The sequence below is a fragment of the Oryx dammah genome, unplaced genomic scaffold (genome assembly GCF_014754425.2).
Source record: "Oryx dammah isolate SB20612 unplaced genomic scaffold, SCBI_Odam_1.1 HiC_scaffold_18, whole genome shotgun sequence".
NCBI classification, from domain to species: Eukaryota; Metazoa; Chordata; class Mammalia; order Artiodactyla; family Bovidae; genus Oryx; species Oryx dammah.
The window spans coordinates 96,362,176-96,387,855 of record NW_024070202.1 but is presented as its reverse complement, the minus strand read 5'-3'; the positions used below and the strand labels follow the sequence as shown (position 1 = coordinate 96,387,855).

At 46.9% G+C, this 25,680-nt stretch overlaps 1 protein-coding gene and 1 long non-coding RNA gene across 3 annotated transcripts in view; one reads left to right on the top strand and one right to left on the bottom strand.

Moving 5' to 3' along the window:
• The window catches only part of PLXNA4 (plexin A4), a 425,409-nt gene that overhangs the window by 31,901 nt on the left and 367,828 nt on the right, over positions 1 to 25,680 (top strand). The gene's annotated exons all lie outside the window — the stretch shown is intronic.
• LOC120877374 lies at positions 10,020 to 20,982 on the bottom strand. Its single transcript, XR_005724328.1, has 3 exons — positions 20,713 to 20,982; positions 13,081 to 13,083; positions 10,020 to 10,045 (listed from the first exon to the last, which is right to left on the bottom strand). It is a non-coding gene; the product is annotated as an uncharacterized LOC120877374 (long non-coding RNA).

Sequence of the window (25,680 nt, the reverse complement as noted above, 5' to 3'; positions counted from 1 at the left end):
GAAATGCTAAATAAAAAAACATATTTGAAGAGTGACTCTTGGGGCTTAGGGTCTTATAGTACCTGTGTGTGTGTGTCTGTGTTTGTGTGTGTGTATCAGCTAGTTTAGGCTAAGTTATGGCACAGTAACAAATAACCCCCGGTTTAAGTGACTACCACAACAGCATAAACTTGTCTGCAGCTCATGTTCGCATGCACCCTGGTTTGGCTGCAGCTATGCTCTGGGTCACTTCTTTTGAACAGAGGCTAAAGACATGCCCAGATCCCTCTCGGATGTTAATGCTGTGGCTTGGATGTGGCACGTGTCATTGGCCCTCACATTTCATAGGCCACACCAAAGAGAATGGTGTGGAGACTATACCCTCCCCACGGCAAGAGACCAGGTGCATATATGTTCCTGGAGGGAGGGACAGAGAATATTCTGCCAATAATACAGTTTACTTTAAGGATTATTATTGTGAACATCACCTTGAGTCAAGACATATCTACTTGACCTATCTGTAATATACCGGGTGTTTCTTGAATTAAAGAGCACAAGGTATCTTCTTACTCAATATTGGAGAAGATATGAAAAATACAAGATGTGGCTGGTTTTATGCCACATCAAGCTCAGAAATTGTGTTGGAGATTTTTAAAAACCAAATGCTCTATCAGCTTGTTTTCCTGTGACATGCTTTTTTTTCTGAAACTGAAATGAGAATCACTCAGTCCCTTCCTTTAGTGAGGGCTGTAGTTGTTTGTATTTCCCTGCATCCAATTTTCCTTAAGAGTGAGGGTACTTTTCTGCTTAAATACAAAGATTAGACTGTGTTCAGTGGATGTCTCTTGGAATAATTAAATCATCCAAGTTTATTAAATCATTTCTCATAACTACAGTTAAATGGGATCTTCCAAATTAATTTTCCCCATGTAATTTACTCTACCCACCCACAAATTCCCCCATCTCCCCTCTGTCCTTTTGTTTTTTGACTATGAATTCTAAAAAAACTCACTCTGGACCCAGTCAGGACCACTGGCCCTTGAAATTCATCCTCCAGGTGAGGAACTTAATTTGGGAATTCTAGTTCCAAAGCTGGCTACTGACTCAGGGCCAGGTTCCCTGTCAGGCTTCCCCACCATCTCTTCCTCTTTGGAAATGGCAAAAGGGCAGAGCTGGAATCCTGCATGGAGGAAGCAATCCTGCAGACTGGTTTGAAAAACACTGTTTTTTTTCAGCCTTCAAACTCATTCTGTGGATAGCCAATTTTTTGGCTGACATGTCTTAAACTTATATCATATTGACGATGCCTGAGGAGTCCTTGAACATCCATAACTGGATGGCACGTGGAGTAATTAAATGATATGTATTTTCATGGCTGAGCTGGTGGCAGCCACTGGGTGAGTCTTGGAAATCAAAGAAAGCTTATAAGGAGTTGCCCTGTTGCAGATGTGCTAGAAGGAGCCCTCTGATCCTTTCTAAGCTCTTCACTTTCGATTTTCAGGTGGATACGAGATACACCCACATATGCATGACTGTGGACCCTCTGCCACACATACACACACATCCATGTCATAAACATGCACCTGTACCTAATTCCATGCATACCTGTGTGCACTCATGCATGCTGATGTGTACCCATGGCATGCACACTTAGGAGCCAGACCTGTCTCTTAAAAAAAAAAAATTGAAGCATAGTAGATTTACAGTGTTGAAATAATTTCTGCTGTACAGCAAAGTGGCTCAGCTACACACAAACACACACACACACATATGCATTCCTTTTCTCATATTCTTTTTCATTATGATCGGTCCCAGGAGACTGGATATAATTCCCCATGCTATACAGTAGGACCTCGTTATTCATCCATTCTAATGTAATAGTTTGCATCTACTAACCCCAGACTCCCAGTCCGTACCTCTCCCTTGCCTCCGCCCCCTTGGCAACCACACGCCTGCTCTCTACATCTGTGATTCTGTTTCTGCATTGAAGATGAGTTCATTTGTGCCATATTTTAGGTTCTAGACCCTTCTCTTTGCACTCAAGCCTGGGGCAGGTCCTCCTGTGCTCTGCCCTCTTGGACTGAGCCCACTCCCTCGCATTCTGTCTGGGAAATTAGCAGCACACCATCTAATCAGTTTACCTCTGACTCGCCCCACTTTGGCTTTGAGATGATGACAGAGTGCAGCTATTTAGCTGTCAAACGCTCTGACTATTGCCCAGATGGACAGCGCCTCAAACATCAGAGTGGTTTCTTGCTCCCTCGTGGGTGGGGGGTGGGTGGGTAATGAGTCTCCCAGTTGCTTTTTTAAGTGCTTCATGCATCTGCCCTTAATTTTAATGCCTCTTGCCTGCTGACCTCGCTTCCCGGCAGCCAGCCTAAGTGTGATTCCCATAATTAACTTAGTGATAATTTAATCTTTCTGCTTTAAATTTGATTGTTTTTTGAGGGACTGGGGTCTGGGGACAGGAGAAAGGGGAACTTTGTGCCTTGTATGACCTTTGTGTTCGTCTGGACTCTTTCTTTGACGGCAGCAAGATCAGAGGGATATAGCTGGGTCGGGTGACGGGACACAGGGAGAGAGAGGCTCAGGGCATCATGGGTAGATTCGAGAAAGGATGCTAAAACAAAACCCTCTCTCCATTCCTTTTCTTGTAAGAGGTCGTCTTTCTTTGTCCCCTTTTCTCCCCTCAAAATGTGCAAACATGTGAGCGAGAGTACACAATACTTTCAGATGCTTTCATGGGGAGTAGCTTGAAAATGAAAAAATAATAAACTTCCTTAGTGGTCATGGCAACCATTCTCTTAAGCCAGAAGAAGGCAAGAAGGGGAAAAAGGCACCATTGGGTGCTACCCTGCTACTTCCCATGTTCGCTCCTAGGCATCCCTGCAGCCTTTGTGCCCAAGTGTCTGTCCAAGTCTGTGTCAGGGGTTTCTCATGCTTCTAAACTGTTGAAACTGAGACTAGCAGATTGCCTGAAGAGGTGGAACTGACAGCTGGGAAATCTTGACTTTGTTGCTGGCTGCACTCCTGATTTTAGACAAATTGTTTATCTATACATATTTCACCTTTTGAGCAACTAGCATGCTAATATATGCACCCTCCGTCTCTCATATGAATAAGCTGAGAATAGAAGGTCTTCACATCTGGAGAACATTTCTTGATTCAGTAGGAGAAACAAATAAAAATTAAGACAATGGTGAAGACCAAATGATTTTCTGTGCTTAGTAAACTTCTAAGGAGAGTCTTCAAACTCCATTGATGTAAACACCTATGTGAACCCAGGCAGAGTATTAGAGCAGAGGGTAGAAGATCCCCAGGGAAAACCTCAGAGGCTCCAAATAGATGCACTAACCAGACCTTGAGGGATTTACGTGTGTTTGTGTGTGTGTGTGTGTGTGTGCCCGCGCGCGTGCATGCGTGCATGTACACATTCAAGATCTCTTTGGGAGAACTTCAGGAAGCCACCCTTGGTTCCTCCTTAGATTGCTACTTGAGGTGCTGTAACGGGGTGCATACCGTGGGTGAAGGAAGGGGGTCACAGGGCAATACTCAGTTCTGAAAAGCTTGGGATTCTTCCTACCATCTCCTGCAGCCTGGAAACAAGGTCTTTGATTTATGAGCTAACTTTTAATTAAAAGAACAGCCGAAAAAAAAAAATCTCATTTTGCCTCTCCAGGATAAATGGTTCACAGTCTGAACTAATTTTGTTTCTTCTCCCGGTGCTGCAAGGGCGTGTGAATACGTGTGTGTGTGCACACATGTGTGTGTTTGTGCGCATCATGTGTGTCATGGGATGTTGGCTGAGTGCTCTGTGTCAGACCCCCCCCTAAAGATTGTTTGCTCCTGCAGCTGGCCCCGCCTCTACCCTCTGGGTCCTGGTGTGTAGCCCTAATGCTAGCTTCTTGCTCTGTATCACAGTTTCTCCCTGCAGTTTTTTCCCTGACATCTTTACATGAAGAGATGCTGCTGTCAGTTTCTTTCCGACTTGCTTGTAGAACTTTCCTTTCTTCAGCCACAATGATGTCTCTAATGTCTTTGAGGAAAGAGATTTTATTTTGGTGGTCACCCCAAATTCTCAACATGTTTTGATTTATTTCTCTGACAGCCCCTCATTACCTCCCATTGGCACTTCCCAGTATGGAATTTATTGGACCCATAGCCCTTCTTCTCTAGGAGTTGATCTTCCCTAATATGACTGAAACTGACATGCAACTCACCCCTGGCGGGTTGGGATATAAACCTGGCCTTTCTTATATGACAACTTTTATTCTCTATCACTATCCATCACCTTTAGCAGTGTGATGGGGACCGCTCTTTTCTGTGAGTCCTACCTTCTAGAAGTACCAATGTTTATTTGGTAGTTAGAGGTGGATTTCTTTCTATGAGAGATGTATCAAGTCCACTCTGTTAGAATTTTTATTCCCCCCGTCATCAGGAAGGACTGTGGAGCCCCATCCATTGACTGCAGAAGCAGGAGCCAGGGGTCCTCGTCTCAGACAAAGAACCTGCCCCCCTCCACTGCCCTTCTGGGACTTTGCGGGCAGTGTTGCAGGACCTGGTGTGGCTTCTTTGCTCTGGAGGGAGAATCTGTCCATGACACACACTGAGAAACCTCAGGAGACCTGACCAGCTGGAGTCCCTAGTTAAGATTAGCCAAAAAACCAACTGCGAGGCCACGGAGAGGTGGCCTGGGCCAGCAGCAGAAATTTGGGTTTGCACTCGATGATGAATTCTCAGCCTTCCCTGCTGCTGATTAGCTTCAAGGAGCAAGGGACAGTCATCACCAACCTAGCCCTTTGCAGGGCTTTGGTCTTATTTGCAGTAAACAGCAGAGGGAATGAGCTCTAGGCCTCCCCCACCTTCTGCTGCTGCTCCATTTATAAACACTCTATCACAGCCTGTCTTGGTATAAGCAGGAGCGGGGCTTCACAGGGACATGAGCCACCAGCTCATGGTTAGGATATTTGTTACTACTCATTGCTCATCACAGCAAAGAACGTTGGTATATATATATGCACTCACCTTAAAGCGCCAGCTCACAGTACCTGGGCTCTCCGGGCTGAGGCAGAGCAGGGTGGTAGGAGTCCAGGCCTCAGCCAACGTCCCATCTCTTCCCATGCCCTGGCCATCTGCACCTGCTCCTCCTGGGTGAGCCAAGGGAGGGACCCCTGGGCACTCCGCCTACCTGAGAACACCAGCAGTGATGTCCACTTTCCAACTTGCCAAAGTGATATTTCCCAGAGTACTCTGAGGCCCTGGGGCTGTTCTGCAAGATGAGATCATGGGTTCTAAATCTGTCTTTGCTGACAGCCCAGAACCAGGTTCCAGGGCCCCTGGCAGGGAGGTAGTCTGCTGGAGGAGACTCCCACATGTGCCCCGGCTCCTGCCACCACCACTGTCCCACAAGAGGGGCTTCCTTCTCCTCTGACAGTTCCCACTGTCTTCAGCTTCCCTGGGTTCCCTGTTCTGAAGATTAGCTTTTGTGCCTATGACCTCAACTTAGGAAAGAGCCAGCATAAAAACCAGCTTAGAGAGTGCACCCAGACTTAGGAAAAGGGCCAGCTTCTTCCGGGTCTGTGCTTGCCTGTGGACAGTTGTCCTGCATCACAGGCGCTGGTGCTGATGTTTTTCAAGTCCACCTCCGGGTGCCGGAGCATCCTCACCTTTCCCGTGTCTGCAGTCCATCATCTGACAAATTAGCTTGGAACCCGAAGGGTCCTAGGAACAAGTCTTGGGAGTGTCTTTAAGGAAGCAGGGCTGTTTGAAACTGGAAAAGAGGACAGACTGCTCTTTTGGTGAGGACCTGGGCCAGAGTGCCACAGAAGTAACAGGTGAGGCAGGTGAGCTTCTCTGCTGGGAGGGCTCAGCCAGAAGTACCTTTGGAAGAATCAAGCCCTGGGGGAACGTGGGGAGGCATTAGCAGACCCCTTGCCAGGGATCAGCAGTGTAGTGTGTGCCTCCTATCACTGCTGTGACAGATTATGGAAATTACTGACTTAAATCAGCACAAACTTACTGTCTTACAATTCTGTAGGTCAGATGCTCACTTGGCTGAAACCCAGGTGCCAGCAAAGCTTTATTCCTTCCTGGTAGCTCACACAGTAAAGAGTCCACCTATAATGCTGGAGACCTGGGTTCAATTCCTGGGTCAGGAAGATCCCCTTGAGGTGGGAATGGCAACCCACTCCAGTACTCTTGCCTGGAAAGCCCTGTGGACAGAGGAGCCTGGTAGGCTACAGTCCATGAGGTCATAGAGTTAGACACAACTGAGAGGCTAACACGTTCACAAAAGTTCTAGGGGGGAATCTGTTGCCTCATCTTTTCCAGCTTCCAGTGGTTTGCCCACTTTCCTTGGCTCATGGCTCCCCCCCTCCATGCTCAAAACCAGCAGCATGGCATCTCTCTGCCCCTTTCTTGAGTGCATCTCCTACTAACCACAGCTGGAGGAGGGTGTCTATTCTTAAGGATTCCTGGGATTGGATTGGGCCCATCTAGATAATCCAGGATAAGCTCCCCAGGTCCTTAACTTTGTGTGTTAGTCACACAGTCTGACTCTTTGTGACCCCATGGAATGTAGCCCACCAGGCTCCTCTGTGCATGGGATTCTCCAGGCAAGATTACTGGAGTGGGTTGCCATTTCCTCCTCCAGGGGATCTTCCTGACCCAAGGACTGAACCCACATCTCCTGCATTGCAGGCAGATTCTTTACCGCTCAGCCACCAGGGAACCTGCCAAATCTCTTTTTCCATGTGAAGTAACATAGTCTCTAATTCTGGAGATTAAGATGTGGACATCTTTCTTTGGAGGAGCAGTGATTCTGTCTACCGCGGAGATGGCTCTGATACAGCTGCAAGGCTGTTGGGGAAGATGTGTGAGGGTGGAAGTTTGGGGAGGCATTTTGGGACCAGATAGGACCCATGGGAGATCCATCCCTAGAGGGGTAGGATGGGAAGGGGTGGGAGAGAGGGCTCAAGAGGGTGGGGATATATGTGCACTTATGGTTGATCAATGTTGTTATATGGCAGAAACCAACACAACAGTGTAAAGCAATTATCCTCCAATTAAAAAAGAGAGAGAGAGAAAGAGAAGTGTTTAAAAAGACTGGAAATCCCACTTTGGCATAGTTCCCAAGCAGAGCACTTCAGCTCCTCCCACCCCAGCCAGATGGCGTGAGGATGGTCTCCTGTGTTTCTGAACCCAGGAAGTTCCACTGGTCAAGACAGCTTTGGGCTTTCTTTCTTGGACATTGGAACGAAAGGGGCCTTTCATGAACTTAATCAGTTTCAATGACTTTATTTGGAGCTTCATTATCTGTAATTTTGCTTTCCCTTGGTTTCAGAAGAGCTTTTTTGGAGGGAAAAATGGCTTTTGGAAAGCTCCTCTTTGTCTTGATTTTACAAGGCAAAGTAGGTTTTGTTTCCTCCACTATGTGCAACAGCTACCAAAGCCCAGTGGGAAGAACTGGAAGGAAACCTGTCAGCACAAGGGTCAGTTGTGACAGCTGTGAACAGTGTCCCCTCCCCCAAAAGGGAGTCACCATTGGCCTTGGTGATTTGCCGGCTGGGAAACGGTGATTGGCCAGGCTCATGTTTGTGTGTCTAGTTTTGTTTCCTTCCTGAAATTTCCCAGCACCATGGCCAGCTTCTCCTGAGGTTTACTGTTGAGCAAGATGCGATTTTAGGCATTGTGAGATGACCAAACAAGAGAAAAAAAGGGGGGGGGGCCTTTATGGCCTTGGTGACTTGAGGTGGGCAGAGTGAGTGAGAAAGGGTCAATGGGTTTGTTAGGCCAGACTGAAGTCCGTCTTCAAGCTCAGGTGTATGAAATAGAACTTTCAGCCCCTGGATGAATTATCAGTGAGAGCTGGTTCTGCTTCTAAGGTGGAAAAAATGACTGGGACTTCGGTCAAGGCTGGGGAGGAAAGAGAGAAGCCAGAGGTGAGGAAAAAATGAACAGCTACTGTGTGCTGTGTCCTTTGCGGCTCAGACCTTACAGTGAATACCTAGTGTCCTGGCAGCAGCCCTGCATGGTGAGGATTTTTGCTGCAATTTTGCCCTTGAAGAGATTTGTATCCAGAAAGGTAGAATGCTAGCTGGCATATAGACTCCAAAATCTATGCCTTTATAATCCATTGTGCAGTCTCCACCTTTTATGACTATAAATGACTTTTTTGTTCCTTTTGCCTATGTGCATTTTATCTTATTTTTTTATTTTTTAGAGATTTTTTTGGATGGAATCATTTTTTTAAAGTCTAATTGAATTTGTTACAATAGTGCTTCTGTTTTATGATTTTTTTTTTTTGGCCTCGAGGTATGTGGGATCTTGGCTCCCTGACCAGGGACTGAACCTGCTCTTGTGCATTGGAAGGCAAAGTATTAACCACTGGAAGACCAGGGAAGTCCCCCTCAGTGCGTTTTCCAACTCAGTTTTGCTTCCCCATCAAATATCCAGTTTTGTATAGGGATGTGTTATTGTTGCTATTTAGTCACTAAGTTGTATCTGACTCTTTGTGACCCCATGGACTGTAGCCCACTGGGCTCCTCTGTCCATGGAATTTTCCAGGAAAGAATACTGGAGTGGGTTGCCACTCCCTTCCCCAGGGGATCTTCCCGACCCAGGAATTGAACCCAGGTCTTCCACACTGCAGGCAGATTCTTTATTGTCTGAGCTACCAGGGAAGCCCAAATATACTGGAGTGGGTAGCCTATTCCTTCTGCAACAGATCTTCCCAGCCCAGGGATTTAACCCTTACCTCCTGCATTGCAGGCAGATTCTTTACCATCGAGCCCCCAGGGAAATCTGGGTAGAGATGAGCCTGGGGCATATGGGGAGTCTGAGGCTCCAGAAGGACGCACTTGAGACTAACGTTTTTGGGTGGCTCTGCATGCTGGAAGCTTCTAGGCATATCAGGGCGTGCGTTCGGAACCTGGTAGAGACTGGCCTTTTCCCTCACTGCTGGTAGCAATCCCTGGACTCTCACCACAGGCTTCTCTATTGCAGGATTGCTCTCAGCTGGGCTTATGAAAATGAACAGCTGATGTGTTCTATAATTCTTTGTCTCTTCATATGTGTGTGTAACAGTATGTACATAAATATAGTTCTGTGTGTGGGGATGGGGTGGGGTTGTTCTTGGAAAAGCTGAAGAAGACCTGTTTGCCATTTTGGTGACTTATTCTAAAGCTTGGCCCTGCCTTTCTTCTCATCTCTTTCTGCTTCTCCGCATCCTGCGGGAAGAAGGAAAAGACGTACTGGCATAGAAAGGGACCCTGGAGCTCTGTGTGGGCCTGTGACTGTCTCTCCTACTTTCTCACCAGAGTCAAGACTTCCCCATCTGACCTCAGTCTTTGGGCTCCCAAGATGAGGATTTTTTTTTCCCTTTGCGGTTCATGGGGATTGAGCGTGCAGACTAACACTGTTAGGAAAATGTGTTTGAGTAGAATATGTGTGGTGTATGTGTAAACATTCATCTACAAAATGACCAATGGGGACAGTTTCTAAATAGAGTTTTTAAAATATGAATTCTAAGTTTTCAACAGTACCCTATGTGTGTGCATCAGTCATCTAAAGTCTGGCAGTTTGAATGTAAAGGTTCTCCTGACTCTAGGACATCCCTGGTAGTCCAGTGGTTAAGACTCTGCGCTTCCGCTACAGGAGGCATGGGTTCAATCCCTGGTAGGGGAATTAAGATCCTGCATGCTGTGTGATGTAGCAAAAAATTAAAACTTAAGTTGTTTAAAAAAAGATTTTCCTGGGCTTGCCTGGTGGTCCAGTGGTTAAGACTCTGCACTTCCATAGCAAGGGAGTGGGTTTTGATCCCTGGTAGGTGAGGTGACTTAGCAGCAGCAGCAGCACCAGGGAAACTAAGGCTTCCCTTGTGGCTCAGATGGTAAAGAATCCACCTGCAATGCAGGAAACCCAGGTTCAATCCCTGGGTCAGGAAGATCCCCTGGAGAAGGGAAAGGCAACCCACTCCAGTATTCTTGCTTGGAGAATTCCATGGACAGAGGAGTCTGGTGGGCTATACAGTCTATGGGGTTGCAAAGAGTTGGACACGACTGAGTGACTAACACACTTACAGGAGAACTAAGATCCCACATCCTATGTGACATGGCAAAAAGAAAAAAAAAAAGTTGTTTAGAAAAAAAGAGATTTCCCTGGGTTTCCCTGGTGGCTCAGTGGTAAAGAATCCACCTGCCAATGCAGAAGACAAGGGTTTAGTCCCTGATCTGGGAAGATCCAAGGTGCAGTGGAGCAACTAAACCACGAGTATTGCGCCTGTGAAGTGCAACCACTAGGGCCTGGGAAGTGCAACTACTGAGCCCACATGCCACGGTTCCTGAAGCCTGAGTGCCCTAGAGCCTGTGCTCCTCAACATGAGAAGCCACCGCAGAGAGGCCCGTGCACAGTAGCTAAGAGTAGCCCCTGCTCGCTATAGCTAGAGGAAACCCCACAGCAGTGAAGACCAAGCACAGCCAAAAATAAATAAATAAAAAATAAAGATTTTCCTAACTCTGTCATAATTATTTCAAACTTATCTAAGGCCAGCTGATACCAGACTACAGAATTTTATGCCAATTTTCCTGGAGAATTAAGAAGGAGGGGCTCTTCCAACTCGGTCATGCCAGGATTGACAGGGAACACACCTAGGTATATACCCGGGGAAGCAGCTGATGAGGCAGTTGGAGGCTGGGTACGTATGATTGTGTGAGAGCCCTGTGTAATTACCTCTGATGGTGTTAGAGAGGACAGGTGTTTCATTAAGTTTGAGAGATTTGGAACATTTCAGCTATGCCATGGTGGGATGCTGGCATTCCAAAATGAGCTAGCAAGGATCCCACTGCCAAGAAGCTGATTTTCTCAGCAGCACTGTCATCCACGCGTGGCACATGCTACCACTTGGAGACCACCGCCCTAGATGATGAGCTTATTTAAAATATTAGAATGACTCGGAAACAAGGTCCTTCCACACCACCCATGGGAGCTCTCTCTTTGGCCATCGTGGGAGTAGACGGAAAGACTGGTCCCTGGTTCACCACTTTGACACGTTGTGATCGTGGGCAGTAACCTTGGCCTCCCTGTGTGTTCATTTCCCCACTGTCTACTGCAGGCCAGAAAACGTGCTTGTGAAGCAGACCTTTGAGGAAGCCCTTGATGAGAGCAGCCTGGGAGTGGACCAGTTTTCAGAGCCTAGGATTGGTGGGCCAAGTTGGCCAAAGCGGGTGGTAATGAGGCCAAGGTCTTTCACATGCCTGCCCCCACCCTCCGGGGGACAGCAAACAATTCTGGCTGGTGGCCTCAGGCAGAACCCTGAGCTCTTGCCTAATGGGTCACCTTGACCACAAAAGAGTGTGACTGTTGCAGCTCTGGAAGAAGAATGCAGGCCCCGCACCATCCCCACTGGGGGCGGTGAACCTCACACCTCTTTTGGCCCCAGACCAGCCACTTTGCAAAGCTCTGGGGAGGACTCCAGAGCAGGCGGACTGGGAGTTCCTTCTCTTATTTGATTTCTTGATAAGTGAGGAGACAGGCAAGCTGGCAGGAAGATCAGAGCCTATGGGACCTCAACCCCTTCCCCACCAGGAACTTCTCAGGCTGTCTTGCAGCTTTCCCATGTGTGAATCAAGTGGTGGGCGATATTACCTGATGGAGCTGTTTAGGGAGTTGCTAGTGACTATGATGGCCAGTTAAGGTTGGAGGGTGATAGTGCGAGTTTCTCTAACAGGCTACAACACATTCCAGACAGGGGATAACCCTCCAGCCCCCAAGGTACTTTTATTTGTGAGTCGATGGGTGCATTCACGACCATACTCATTTAGGCTTCTTGAGAGTTGGCTTGGCGATCTGACTTTATGAAAAGAGCACAGAGGAGGAACTTAGAAAACATTTACAAAACTTCCAAAGAAGGGAAACGGAGGGGTTTGGGAAAAGAAAAGATGGAAGAGGTGGAAGTGGGCTGAATGCCCCACATGAGGCGGTTGTGCCTAGAGACAGTTGCTGCTCACGTCCTGCTGCCACCTTGAGAGCCTGAGTGACCCACCTCATGCCCGTCAGTTGGTGGGGCTGAGCCCAGTGGGGCTCATTATGGTCGGGGTATTTGTCTGGGACTTGGCTGGCCAACATTTGGTGCATGGTTGCTAAGCGTAGGCACTACTCTGGATGATGTAATTTATTAATTAATTTATTCAATCCTCAGGACTGCCCTGAAAAGTAGTTGTTGTTGCTTCATCACTGAGTCATGTCCAACTCTTTTGTGACCCCATGGACTGTAGCCCACCAGGCTCCTCTGTCCATGGGGTTTCCCAGGCAAGAACCCTGGAGCGAGTTGCCATTTCCTTCTCCAGGGGATCTCTCTGACCTCGGGATCGAACCTGCGTCTCCTGCATTGGCAGGTGGATTCTTTACTGTCTGAGCCTCCAGGGAAGCCCTGCAAAGTAGACATGCTTGTTATTGTCAAGGACGCTTGAGGAAACAGGCCCAGAGAGGTTCAGAGGCTAACCCAAGATTACATGATTAAAGCCGTGGAGGCAGGATCTCAGTGCAGGGTGCTCAGAGCCCATGCTTGTGCTCACTGTGCTTTGCTGGCCTTGGGCTGAGCACATCATCCATGATGCCTGCAGCCTCCCAGAAGTATCAGATGGTACCCTCAGCTTTGTATTTCTCCCATGGACTCAAATAGGCTCTCTCTCTTCATTCTCCTTGCCCTGAGATCTTTGGTAGCCAAGCCATGATGTGTAAATCCTCCCTGCCTGTCTGGTTGATGGTTTCAATCTTCCCATGTCCCCAGGGAACAAGCTGGGGCAAGTGGCTCTCCCACTGACTGACCTCCTGATGGTTCCCAAGTTGGGACCCAGCCCCCAGCTGTGTGGGTACCAGGGAGAGTAGGCTGTTGTTGCTCGAGTGCTTTCTGCTCCCTTTGAAGGGATGCTCTCCTGCTCTAAGTGGGCATCTCTCCTTCCTGAGCCTCCTCCTCCTTTTCCAAAAATGTGCATTTCAGAAGAAGCAGATGGGCTCACGGGTGCTCTTCTAGCCCCTCTCTCCTCCAGCTCCACGGGGAGTTGCCTCCTCGTGGTCTTTCTGCTTTCTTTCCTTCCCCCAAACCTTCTGTCCATGTCCCTTCCAACTCACTGAGAGCGCTTTGCTCATTTGGGTTACTTGGCCTGAGCTGACACCCCTGTGCCCATGGTCCTGGTACTGCAGCACACAAGAGAGGAAGAAGAGCTATTTCTGTGAATGAGACAATTCCTTGTCCTTGGGTTCAGTAGCGACACGTCCAGGGAAATTCTAGATGGTGTTCCTGTTGGACTGCGTTTTGTCACTTAGAAAACATTGTCATTATTTGGGTGGGGAAGAGGCCCTTAGGTGACTCTGTTGCAGCCCAGGGCCCAAGATCCCCTTTCCGTAGACTTATTACAAGCTTCTAGAGCAAAAATTTTTGAAGCTTTTTGGAGAACTTTTTTTTTCAAAGAAAACCTTATGAGGAAAGTGAAAGTGTTAGTTGATAAGTGATGTCTGATTCTTTGAGACCCCATGGACTGTAGTCCACCAGGCTCCTCTGTCCATGGAATTCTCCAGGCAAGAATACTGGAGTGGGTAGCCATTCCCTTCTCCAGGGGATCTTCCCAATTCAGGGATTGAACCTGGGTTTCCTAAATTGCAGACAGATTCTTTACCATCTGAACCACCAAGACACCAAGCCCCCAAGACCCTCTGAGACACTTTCACACTATGAGGAAGTCAAATATAAACTATAAAATTCAGTCTAGGTTGGTGTTGGTGGGATAGGTGAGGGGAAGAGGGACGTGGTTTCAGAGCTTCCCTCTCTGTCTTCCCAATGGCCCCCAGCCTCTTAGGATGCCTCGTGGATTGTAGGCAGCATTATGCAGCCCAACAGGGTGCCCCCAGCCTACACTGTTGCCCTGTGGGTGGTCTAGACTGAAAGAGGAACTCATCCTGACATCTGGGCTGTGTCCTGTGTCCCCTGGGGGGAGCGCTGGAAAATGAAGGAGGTAACTGTGCAAGGGGATGGAAAAAGGGAAAAGGCCTTCCGTTGACTGACTGTCGCACCATCACAGACGTCACCTGGGTTCCCTAGGGCTATGTCAGGTTCTGAGTGATGGCTCTTACAGGGAAGCTAGCCCTGCAGAAATGCCTTGAGTGTGACTGGGCATCTGCTCCTCAGTTGAATATCTCAGGGCTATGAGGACAGTGGCTGTTGGCCAGGCCATCTTTGTCTTGAGGATGAGATATTTCCACTTGAGAAACATCCTTGAAGACAGGTGCGGGCCCATGTGCTAGGTCAGAAATGATGTCTACAGAGCTTGCGTGACAGAGTATCTGAGCTACTAGTGTTATTTTAACCCTGCTGAGAAGAGTGAGGCTAACTCAGGCTAAATTTCTTTTGCTAACCAATGAAGGTTGCATTGGGCTTCCCTGGTGGCTCAGCGGTAAAGAATTCACCTACAATGCAGGAGACTGCCTGGCAGTGCAGGAGACTGCCCGGCAGTGCAGGAGACATGGGTTTAATCCCTGAGTCTGGAAGATCCTCTGAAGAAGGAAGTGGCAACCCACTCCAGTATTCTTGCCTGGGAAATCCCATGAACAGAGGAACCGTGGGCTAGAGTCTAGGGGATCACATGAGTTGGACATGACTTAGAGACTAAACCACCACCGGCAGGTTGTGTTGGCAAATGTCACCTGCTTCACTGCCATCACCAGATATAATACCTAGGGACCTCCTCTAACATTTGAGTCTCCCGTTACAATTGACAAAGCTCTTCTGTATGTTACCCCCTTTAAGTGGCACACACCCCTGTGAAGTAGGGGCCGCCATTCCTGACTCTCATCTTGCAGATAAAGAATCAGCTTAGAGAGGTCACCTGACTCAAGCGAGGTCACAAAGCCAATTAGGAGCAGGGTGGGGACTCAACCATCCCATCTCTGATTGCGTGTTCAATGCCATCTTCACTCTTCCATAGGTGTCTTTAGCGCACATCTGGGGGCTCGGGGCAAGATGTAGAAAGGTGAGAAGAATGAAGGCATTCTAACAGGTTCTCTGCAGTCCCCTCGACTCTCCCCTCCTGCCTGCCTCCCCCACCCTTCTAGGTGAGACAGAGCTGGGCTCTTCCCCAGCACATCCCCATTGTTATTTTCCACATCTCTCACCACGTGTATTGCTATTTTTATCCTGTACTAGAAACTACTGATGGGGGAGAAATGTTAATTGGTATTATTACAGCAAACTGTGTCCTAGTAACATTGCAATTCAGAGGGAAGCGCTCCATTCCCCTCCCCTGCCTTTTTGGAGAAGATAGGGATTTTATTCATTTGGCTGATGGCCAGCTTGGGTTTCTGTAGCTGCTGCCGAGCCTGTGGGGAGATGGATTCAGGACTCTTGTCGTCCATTGGCCAGACTGCTGGGCCTCCACTGTATGCTTGGTTTCTGAGGGAAGGACGTGGGGGGTGGGTGGAGTTGTGATGAATTTGGTTCGGTTTCATTCTCCTGAAACTAGACTGGAGGGATAGTCTGTCTGCTCAGGAAGTGCTCATGGGGTGCGGCTTGCAGGGTCTTTGTGCAAGAAGCTGGGGCATTTGTATTCACGGTCCAGCTGAAAGTAAGAGATAGCAACCCTCACAGTTGTGTCCTCCTAAGCCAGAGCAAAGTAGGGACAGATTAGAAAAGAATAGCAATGAAGTCAGACAAGTTTTGCTTAACTTCCAGAAGAGAGAAAAGAAAGGGGATTTGAAAAACAGTCTGTCCACTGGCTGCCAGGGTTCAGATCCTGACAGTGTTCCTTCCCAGCCGTGTGACCTCAAACATGCCTCTCCTCCTCTCTGGCTTCAGTTTCCTCATCTGTAAAAGGGGGCTAGTAAAATCTGCCTCTCTGGGCTGCTGTGAGGATTAAAGCACGTGGCACAAAACTCAGAGTAAAGACTGGGAAAAGTGGATCTTTCATGGTAAATTATTTCTCAGAGGGTCCTGAGACTCCTGAGGGCTAAAAGTGCAGAGGCAGCGGGAGATGGAAAACCCAGATACCAGCTAATAGTGTCCCCTGATCGCGTGAACCCAACCCACACTGATAATATCTTCCAGATCCTCTTGGTCCTCCATTCTGTACTGAGGGAAGAATCCTCAGTTTGATTTCATGGCACCCTAAAACTTATTTTTATAGTGCTTGTTGCTTTCTGAACTTATTATAGCAATAGATATGGGCTTCCCTGGTGGCTCAGATGGTAAAGAATCTGCCGGCAATGCAGGATACCCGGGTTCGATCCCTGGGTCAGGAAGGTCCCCTGGAGAAGGGCATCACTATCCACTCCAGTATTCTTGGGATCACACACAGTTGGATATGACTGAGCGACTAACACACACATAGCAATATGTATTATTTGTGGAAAATGTTCAAAAAGAATATATGAGAAAGTGAAAAACCACCTGAAATCCTACCATCTTCAGAAAATGACAACTGACACAGTGTGAATGTTTGTGGGTTTTTTTTTTTTCTTAAAAACGTACCTTAAATATATGCATGTTATTGCTGCTGCTGTTTAGTCACTAAGTTGTGTCCAACTCTTTTCAACCCCATGGGGAGCCTGCCTGGTTCCTCTGTCTAAGGGGTTTTCCAGGTAAGAATACCGGAGTGGGTTGTCATTTCCTCCTCCAGGGAACTTTCTGACTCATGGATCAAACCCATGGCTCCTGCTTGGCAGGCAGATTCTGAACCACTGAGCCACCTGGGAAGCCCAAATATGTGCATAGATGCTCTAAAAACCTTTCATCTAAAGATGGGAATCTTTCTTCAGCTCAGGGTGAAATTTTCTTCTGTTATTTCTCATGAATGTTTCACTTCTGTTTGCTTGGCTCTTCTTCCTGGAAATCCCATTTTATTTATCTTAAACAGGTGCTGTCCCACAGACATAGAATTCAAGCCACATGGGCAATTAAAAATTTTCCAGTAGCCACATTAAAAATAGAAGTAAAATTTTAGTATTTATCCGAATATATCCAAAATATTATTGTTTTAAAATATAATCTAAGAAGCATAACCGATTCACTTTGCTGTACACCTGAAACTAACACAACTTTGTAAATCATCTATACTTCAATAGCAATTTAAAATTAAAATGTAAAATATAAATATACATGTAATTGAGATAATGTAACATCTATAATATCTACATATTTATATGTTGTGCCCTTGTCCCACTTTTCATTGTGAGCATATTCCTATGTGATTAAATGCCCTTCCAACATGATTTTTAATGACAGACTAATATTTTATAAGGCAACCTTTGCTCTTCTGTATCTTTAGGCTTTCTAGCTTCCTTTTTAATGCATTTATTTCCTGTTTCCTTTTTATCTGTTAATTTTTGCTCTATGGCTTGAATTTTCTCTGCCTTCCTTCCTTCTGGTGATCTGGCAAATATTCACCTTATTTGAACTTAATATAGATCATCCTTAAGTTTTTAAAAGCAGATTTAAATTCATAAACATCAAAGTTAAGGATTAAACACTATGGTTTTATGTCCTTTCCCTCCTCCAACTTTCTAGTTTTCCTTAATATGACATAAGTTTCAAAGCTCATACTAATATTTTTACATTATGATCATTTCAGTATTCATTCATCCATTTCAAACATTGTGTTTTTGCATTTCCACTATTTTGAATAGCTATTCATCGCTCAAGGGTCTGTCAACCTACAAATTTCTCACCTATGGATTCTTAATTTTAATTTGTCTTTTGGTAGATCAGCATTTGCCTTTAAGACATTCTTTTTTTCCATGAAGGGAATACTGTAATGTGATTTTTAAGCCCTTGAATGTTTGAGAATGTCATTCTCTTGACCTTACATGTAAATGGTTACTTGGTTTAGTATTTTCCTTTCCTCAAAGTTGTTGAAATTACTCCATTGTCTCTGGGCAATGAATACATGACAGAAGCCCAAGGCCAATTGGATTTTAGTTCTTTTGTATGTTTTTTTCCTTTTACTTGTCTGAAGGTTTATAGAATGTTCTCTAGATACCAAGGAAGTGTTTCACTATGTGTATACTTGTTGATTTAATTTCTTTTTCACTATATTTCAATATGCTCTTTCAATCTGTAGCCTCAAATGTGTAGCTCAGAAAAGATGATGATGATTTTATGTATAAATATATGTATATATATACATAATGGAGGAGGGCATGGCAACCCACTCCAGTATTCTTGCCTGGAGAATTTCCAAGGACGGAGGAGCCTAGCAGGCTGCAGTCCATAGGGTTGCACTGACTGACTAAGCACAGCACAAGTATGTATATATATATATATATATATATGTTAGGTCCCCTGGTTTTGTCATCCAGGTTTCATTTTTTTTTCCTCGCTATCATCCAAGTTCTGGGAAAGTTTTTCAAGTGTATCTTTACTTCTTTAACTTGATTTTTTGCAGTATGCTTTCTGCTGCTTTCAGTGAGGTTTTAACTCAGGCCACTCATCTAAACGTGCCTGATGAGCTCTTCCTTCTAGATCAGATGTGAGAGACAGAGGACAGCTGCAGTATAGATCTGTTCCCACCCATCCCCTGCCTGTTGTCCACTGGAGCCAAGCTGAGCAGTTGCGAAAGCTGAGTGATTGCCAAAGACATCATGTGGCCCTCAAAACTGCTAATGTTTACTCTCTGGTCTTTTAAAGGAAAAGTTTGCTGACCTCTGCTCTAGATACTGTTTACTTTGATTTTTTTCAGACCAAAGTCCTCTTGAATCTTCCTGCAAATCGAATAAGAAAATTTCCCAAGCATTCTCTTTTTTTTCTCCTAATTCTTTCTTTCTTTATTTTTTAAAACTTATTTATTTTAATTGGAGGCTAATTACTTTACAATATTGTATTGGTTCTTTCTCTCTTTTCCTTCATGGTAAATCTCTCTCAGAGAAGATATTTGTCAGCCATCTTTTTTACTTTTTGGATGTCCTTTTGTTAATTTTTTCTGTGTGTCCAGACTTACTAAGGGAGGTGTGGTGGGTTCACAAAAGAGCAATGTGGACTTTCTTCTGAAATGTTTAGATTTCCAGTACCTCTCTCTGCCTTTCTCACTCTCTCTCTTTTTATGTCTCTCTCTGTGTTTGTACTTCACTGAAAAGCCAAATTCCCCCTCTCAAGGAGTGATATGTGTGATTAGCAGAGGTTAGGATTCACTCTTCCCATTTTACACAGTAAAGGAAGAACAGAGAGAAACTGCGGGGCAGGGAGGCTGTGACGGTATACACACAATTTTGACTTGAAACACTGCCTTCTTGCTTTGAAGCCCCCAGTCCACTTCTCAGTTGGAAACCCACCTCCAAGCGTGTTGACTTGACTTGGTTCCACCTTAGTGAAACCTTACCCGGGACCCTTTGACACCTGAAGCCCTTGAAGTCTACAGTGCTGTCATGCCAGGGGTGGACTCAGTGGAGCCCCAGGAGGGAGGGGTAGCCATGCAGCTATTCTTGAAAATATTTGGAGAATTTATGATTTGAATTCTTTTTATGTTGTACATGTATTGTATGTAGTCATAAGTATTCTTGCCATTGGTTGCCAACTTGTAATTTCCATACCTGGCCTTTTGGAAGCAGAAGATGTGAATGCTTACCAGCAACAAAGCTGGGTATATTCGCTAACTTAACATAAAATATTGTTTGAGAGTGGTACTCCTTCACTATGCATGTCCTCAGAGGCTGGCAGGGTGACGTATGGCTAGCGTGTGTGTAAGTGTTATCCTCAGAGGGGGAAGGAATAGAGAAGGGGCCAGGTGTGGGCTCACTTCTTTGTACAGATGTGAATTTGAAAATTAGGCATATTTGCAAGTTCAGTTCAGTTCAGTTGCTCAGTCGTGTCCGAATCTGCGACCCCATGAATCGCAGCACGCCAGGCCTCCCTGTCCATCACCAACTCCCTGAGTTCACGCAAACTCATGTCCATCGAGTCGGTGATGCCATCCAGCCATCTCATCCTCGGTCGTCCCCTTCTCCTCCTGCTCCCAACCCCTCCCAGCATCAGAGTCTTTTCCAATGAGTCAACTCTTCACATGAGGTGGCCAAAGTTGGACTCATTTGCAAGTTAGTCAACTCCAGTTATCTGTATTCTGGAAGGGCGATGTGATATGCATAACTGAAACCCGCAGATGACTGAAAGATGATGTCCACTTTGTTCTGGGATTGTTGTTGTTTAGTTGCTTCAGTCATGTCCGACACTTTTGCGACCCCATGGACTATAGCCCTCCAGGCTCCTCTGTCCATGGGATTCTCTAGGCAAGAATACTGGAGTAGATTGCATTTCCTCCTCTAGTTCCTGACCCAGGGACCTAAACCGGGCCTCCTGCATTGGCAGGCAGTTGTTTTTACTGCTGAGCCACCAGGGATAGTTTGCATTAAATGCAGAGAAGCCTCCCATGTCACCTCAGGCTCCTCACCCCCCACAACTACCCCCCTGGTTTTACCCTCCAGTCAGTGCTTACTTGGGCTGGTGATAAAACAAACCCAGATTCTCCAGCACGCTGACCATTGGCCTGAATGTCTGGAGGAGTGGGACTATGGATTGGAAATTCCCAAGGGGAATAAACCCCCACAAAACCTCAGGACTGGACCCCTGTCTATCTTCTTCTCACAGCATCACTAACACCCTCTTGTGCTTCACCTGAAAGAATCTTACAAAAGCAAATTTACTCTAGCCCACTTACATCTCTTGTATCCCCAGCATTCCTCGCTGTTCACATTTGCTACCATTCTCAGCATCTCTTGAATGATAGATTATGACCAAGGGATTGAAATTCAAATAGGAAAAGAAGATAGGGGATCTTTTCCTAAACAAAAAAATCTTATTGGTGTTAAAAACAAGATCTTAGTTAAAATCTTGCCCTGTGCTTTTTCACGTATTTTTTAAATTAGGGATTCTGTCCCAGAAAATTTGCCCGCAAAGTTGCTGTCTTTGTTCAGACAAGCAGCCCAGCGTGTCCAAGAGCTTCATGGCTGGATGGGAGGAGGCAGGTGGAGGCTGGGCCGCGCTCTGCATCAGTCACGGTGTGTGAGTGGACCTGCCTCACCCAGGCTCTCGGAAATGTATGCAGTTATGCTCACTAAGCTGCATGTTTCAGGATTGTAATTGCATCCCGTGTCCCCACAACATTATAGACATGAAAGGAAAATGAGGGCTTTGCATATTCCTAGAGATGTAATTATGGTAATAGGCAGACCTTGCTGGCTGTGTTTGTCCCGTTCAGCGTTTAGCCCAGCTCTCCGCTGTAGCGGCTTGGGGAATGGATGGGCTTGGTGGGGGAACCGTTTCCCAACTTTGATTTCTTGGATGACTTCTTACTGAACTATCATATTCATAGGGAAGGGCACACCGCCTAAGTGTACGCCTCAGTGAGTTTTCACCTGCAAGACTTGTCCATGTAACCTGTACCCAAATCAAGAATCAAGTCCCCACCATGCACCACCCCCCACCCCCCCAGCCCCATTCTGGTCATTACCCCTACCCTCCCTAAGGTAGCCACCCTCTGGATCTCTCACAGCACAGATTAGGTTCTCTGGTTTTGTACTTTATACAAATGGAATCACACATCCACTGTCTCGTGTCTGTTCATTTTTTTCTGTCTTTTGTTCAAAACATGGATTTTTATCACTGCACAGAGTTGCAGCTTTTTCATTCTTGTGTTTGTGTAGCACTCCATTGTGGACTATACTAAAATTTACTTTTCTGTTTCACTGTTGAATGGTTTCCCATTTTTGCCTTTTATGAACATGTGTTTAATCACTAAGTCATGTCCTGACTCTCTGCAATCCCATGGACTGCAGCACACCAGGCTTTCCTGTTCCTCACTAGCTTCAGGAGGTTGCTTAAACTCATGTCCATTGAGTCAGCAATGCCATCCAACCATCTCATCCTCTGTCGCCCACTCCTCCTCTTGCCTTCAATCTTCCCCATTATCAGGGTCTTTTCCAATGGGGTTGGCTTTTCGCATCAGGTGGCCAAATTATTGGAGCTTCAGCTTTAGCATTGGTCCTTCAATGAATAGTTAAGGTTGATTTCCTTTAGGATTGACTGGTTTGATCTTCTTGCTGTCCAAAGGACTCTCAAGAGTCTTCTTTAGAACCACAAGTTGAAAGCATCAATTCTTTGGCACTCAGCATTCTTTATGGTCCAATTCTCACATCTGTACATGACTGCTGGGAAAACCATAGCTTTGACTACACAGACCTTTGTTGGCAAAGTGATGTCTTTGCTTTTTAATATGCTGTCTAGGTTTGTCATAGCTTTTCTTCCAAGGATCAAGCAGCTTTTAATTGTGTGACTGCCTTCACCGTCCACAATGATTTTGGAGCCCAGAAAAATAAAGTCTGTCACTGTTCCCACCTTTTCCCCTTCTATTTGCCATGAAGTGATGGGACCAGATGCCATGATTTTAGTATTTTGAATGTTGAGTTTTTTAAGCCAGCTTTTTAGCTCTCCTCTTTCACCTTCATCAAGAGGCTCTTTAATACCTCTTCACTTTCTGCCATTAGGGTGGTATCATCTGGATAGTAGTTTCCTATGGCTGCTGTAATAAATGTCCACAAAGTTGGTGCTTATACCAACACAGACTTATTCTCTTACAGTTCTGGTGTTCAGAAGTACGAAATGTGTCTCAGTGGGTCAAAATCAAGGTGTTAGCAAGACCGTGCTCCCTCCAGAAGCTCTAGAGGGGAGTCCATTTCTATGTCCTTGCCTTTTCAAGCTTCTAGAGCTGCATTCCTTGGCTCACAGCTCCCTCTTCCATCTTTAGGGACAGATCAGCATAGCAGCTTTCAATCTCGGCTCTCTCCTCCCTTGCCTTCTCCTCTGTGTAGCCAAAGCTCCCTCTGCCACCCTCCTATAAAGACACTTGTTATTGCATGTAGGATGCTCCCACCCACATGGGCCAGGAGAGTCTCCTCATCACAAGGCCTTTAACTTAATCACATCTGCAAAGTCTATTTTTCTGTGTAAGGTAAATCACAGCTTCCAGGGATTAGCACCTGGATGTCTCTGGGAGCCATTACTCAGCCTCGTATCTTGATTTTCACCATGTTCTCCACAATACCCTCCTTTGTAAAGCATTGTCACCCTGTATCACAAGGTTGCCGACTCGTTCTGCCGCTCTCTATGCTTCTCATTGCATTGTGTGAAAAAGTCACTGGGTGGGACCAGAGAAATATATTTAAAGGATAGATGATGCATTGTTTCATCAAATTATCAATTCACTTTGTTACTTGGGTAACAAAAACTCTCAAATGGATAGGAAGGAAAATTTAAAAATATAAGTCACTCTGAGTGCATTGTGGGATCTCGGATTGAGTCCTGGAACAGAAAATGGATGTTAATAAAAAAAAACTGGTGAAATCCAAACAAAGCCTATAGTTTAGCCAACTTTGTCTTGGGAATTATACCATCGTGATGTACGATATTAACATTAGGGGAAGGATATATGGGAGCTTGATCCGCCTACAATGCTGGAGTCCTGGGTTTGATCCCTGGGTTGAGAAGATCCCCTGGAGGAGGGCATGGCAACCCATTCCAGTATTCTTGCATGGAGAATCCCCATGGACAGAGGAGCCTGGTGGGCCATAGTCCATGGGATTGCAAGAGTCGGACACGACAGAGCGACTAAGCACAGCGCATAAGGGAGCTTTCTGTATTATCTTGGCAAGTCTTTTGAAAATCTAGAATTACCTCAAAGTAGAAAGTTTAAAGAAATGCAGGGCCCTCAGGTACCGGTGGGAAAGTTCCAACTCCATCTGTTTTTGTGGCATGGAAGAACGGATCCGGGGTTGGCAGAATGTATTCAGAAGATCCAAACAGAAATGATGAGGTTTACAACACATAGAACCATTAAGTGTAAATGGAAGTGTGAGACAAATAAGATGGTGCCTGTCATCTTGCTGGGAACAGGTGGGTCATCTCCAGTCCCACCCAGGGCCCCCCAGGGGAGCGGGAGCTGGGCAGAGGGTGATCTACCTTGTGAATGGAGAGGGAGTCCCGCCCTCAGTCTCTGATTGATTCATCAGCTCCTCCCTGCCCCCTCCCCTCTCTTCCAGGCCCCATCAGGGCTCAGTCTAAGGGCTCCCGGGTGGCCAGCCGCCTCACAGCTGAGTTGTTATCTTCCCGTCACACACTTATCTGGGCACGGTTAGAGCTTCCTAATAACATTTGTCACTGACTGTAATCCCATCACTGTCCAGACCCGCTTGATTAGCCCCTCTGGTTGTTTTGGCTTTGCTCTGCCCCTCAGCCTCTTCCGAGGAAATTGGTAGAGAGACGAGTGCAGAGAGAGCTCCTGGGCTTGGAAAAAGAGAACAGGGATGAAGCAAACCAGGACCACCAAACTGCTTCTACAGTAATTAGATCCAAGTGGCTCAGCCTCCCTTCTGCTCCCCAGCCAACCCTATTTCAGGCCCAGAAGCAGGAAAGGGGCCGCCTTCTCTGGTGGTGCCTCAAGCTGCAGAGTCCAGCCTCACTTCCGTTGTTCTCCTGACAACTCCGCGTGTTCACCATGCCCATCCTTGGTCTCCTGAGATGGGAGAGGGCACGAGGGGGCAGCGGGGGTGGAGGCTGCAAGTCTGCTTACTGGGAGCCGTGCACTCACAGCCCACACTAGCTGTGGAGAGTCTGGGCCACATTCCCCTCCCATCTGCCAGGCTCCAGGGAGAGTCCTGGCAGGCCCTGTGGTTGTATAATTCTCTTCACAGCTGTGTGCTGGAGGGCCAGTTCTGCAGCCCAGAATAAGAGAGTATGTGGTGAACGCAAAGGGGGGAATCCTCTAAGGGGCACCCTCACTCAGCAGCTAGCTTGTGGGTGCGCCCCAAAGATGTGTAGACTGTGCTGGTGTGGGAGTGTGTGTGTGTGTGTGAGGGCAATGGGATCTGCTGTGTCTAAAAGCGTTAAGTGCAAGCAGCACCCCCAAGTTTTGTGTGTGTGTGTGTGTGTGTGTGTGTGTGCATGTGTACGTGTGTGGTGTAGACACCAGCATGTTTGGCTGTGAGCTGGCCCTTTCTCCCTCCTCTTTAGTTCTGCTTCCCACACAGCTGCTACCCAGCCCCCACCCGTCCCCTCTGCACGGGGTGGGAGCCAGCTGCCCCTACTCGCTCTCTCTTGAAGGTATCCTGTTCTTGTGAGTCTCCCTTTACCTTTGGGCTTTTCCTTCCTCCGTGGTCAGGACTTTGTGCTCTCTCTCTCTCTCTGGGCATCTGTCAGACAGGAAGTAAACCCTGGAATGGCTGAAGTGAGCACTTGCTGTGTGTGTGCACAGGAAGCCCAGGGAGGAAGGGCCCTGGAGGCCGTGCTGCCCCCCAGAACCTCCTGTCTCCCTGCGGTCCTGGCCTCTCTGCAGGCAGGAGGGGGCACCTCTGCAGCCTCCAGCCCCTGTCCAGGGCCGGGATGCAGGGCGCCTGCACTGCTGGCCAGAATCAGGCCCAGAGGGGCCACTGCAGGCACTGTGAGAAGGTGGACGGCTCACAGAGGGGACAGGAGGGGGCAGCGTAACGGAGGCCCACAGACTAGGTGGCTTACAGCAGAGGTTGGTTGTCTCATAGCTCTGGAGGCTGGAAGTCCAAGGTCAAGGGGTTGGCAGGGAGGGATCCTGCCAAGGCTTGTCCCCTCGGCTTGTGGATGGCTGTCTTGGTCTTCACATGGCCTTCCCTCTGCACCTGTCTGTGGTCACATTCCCCTTCTTA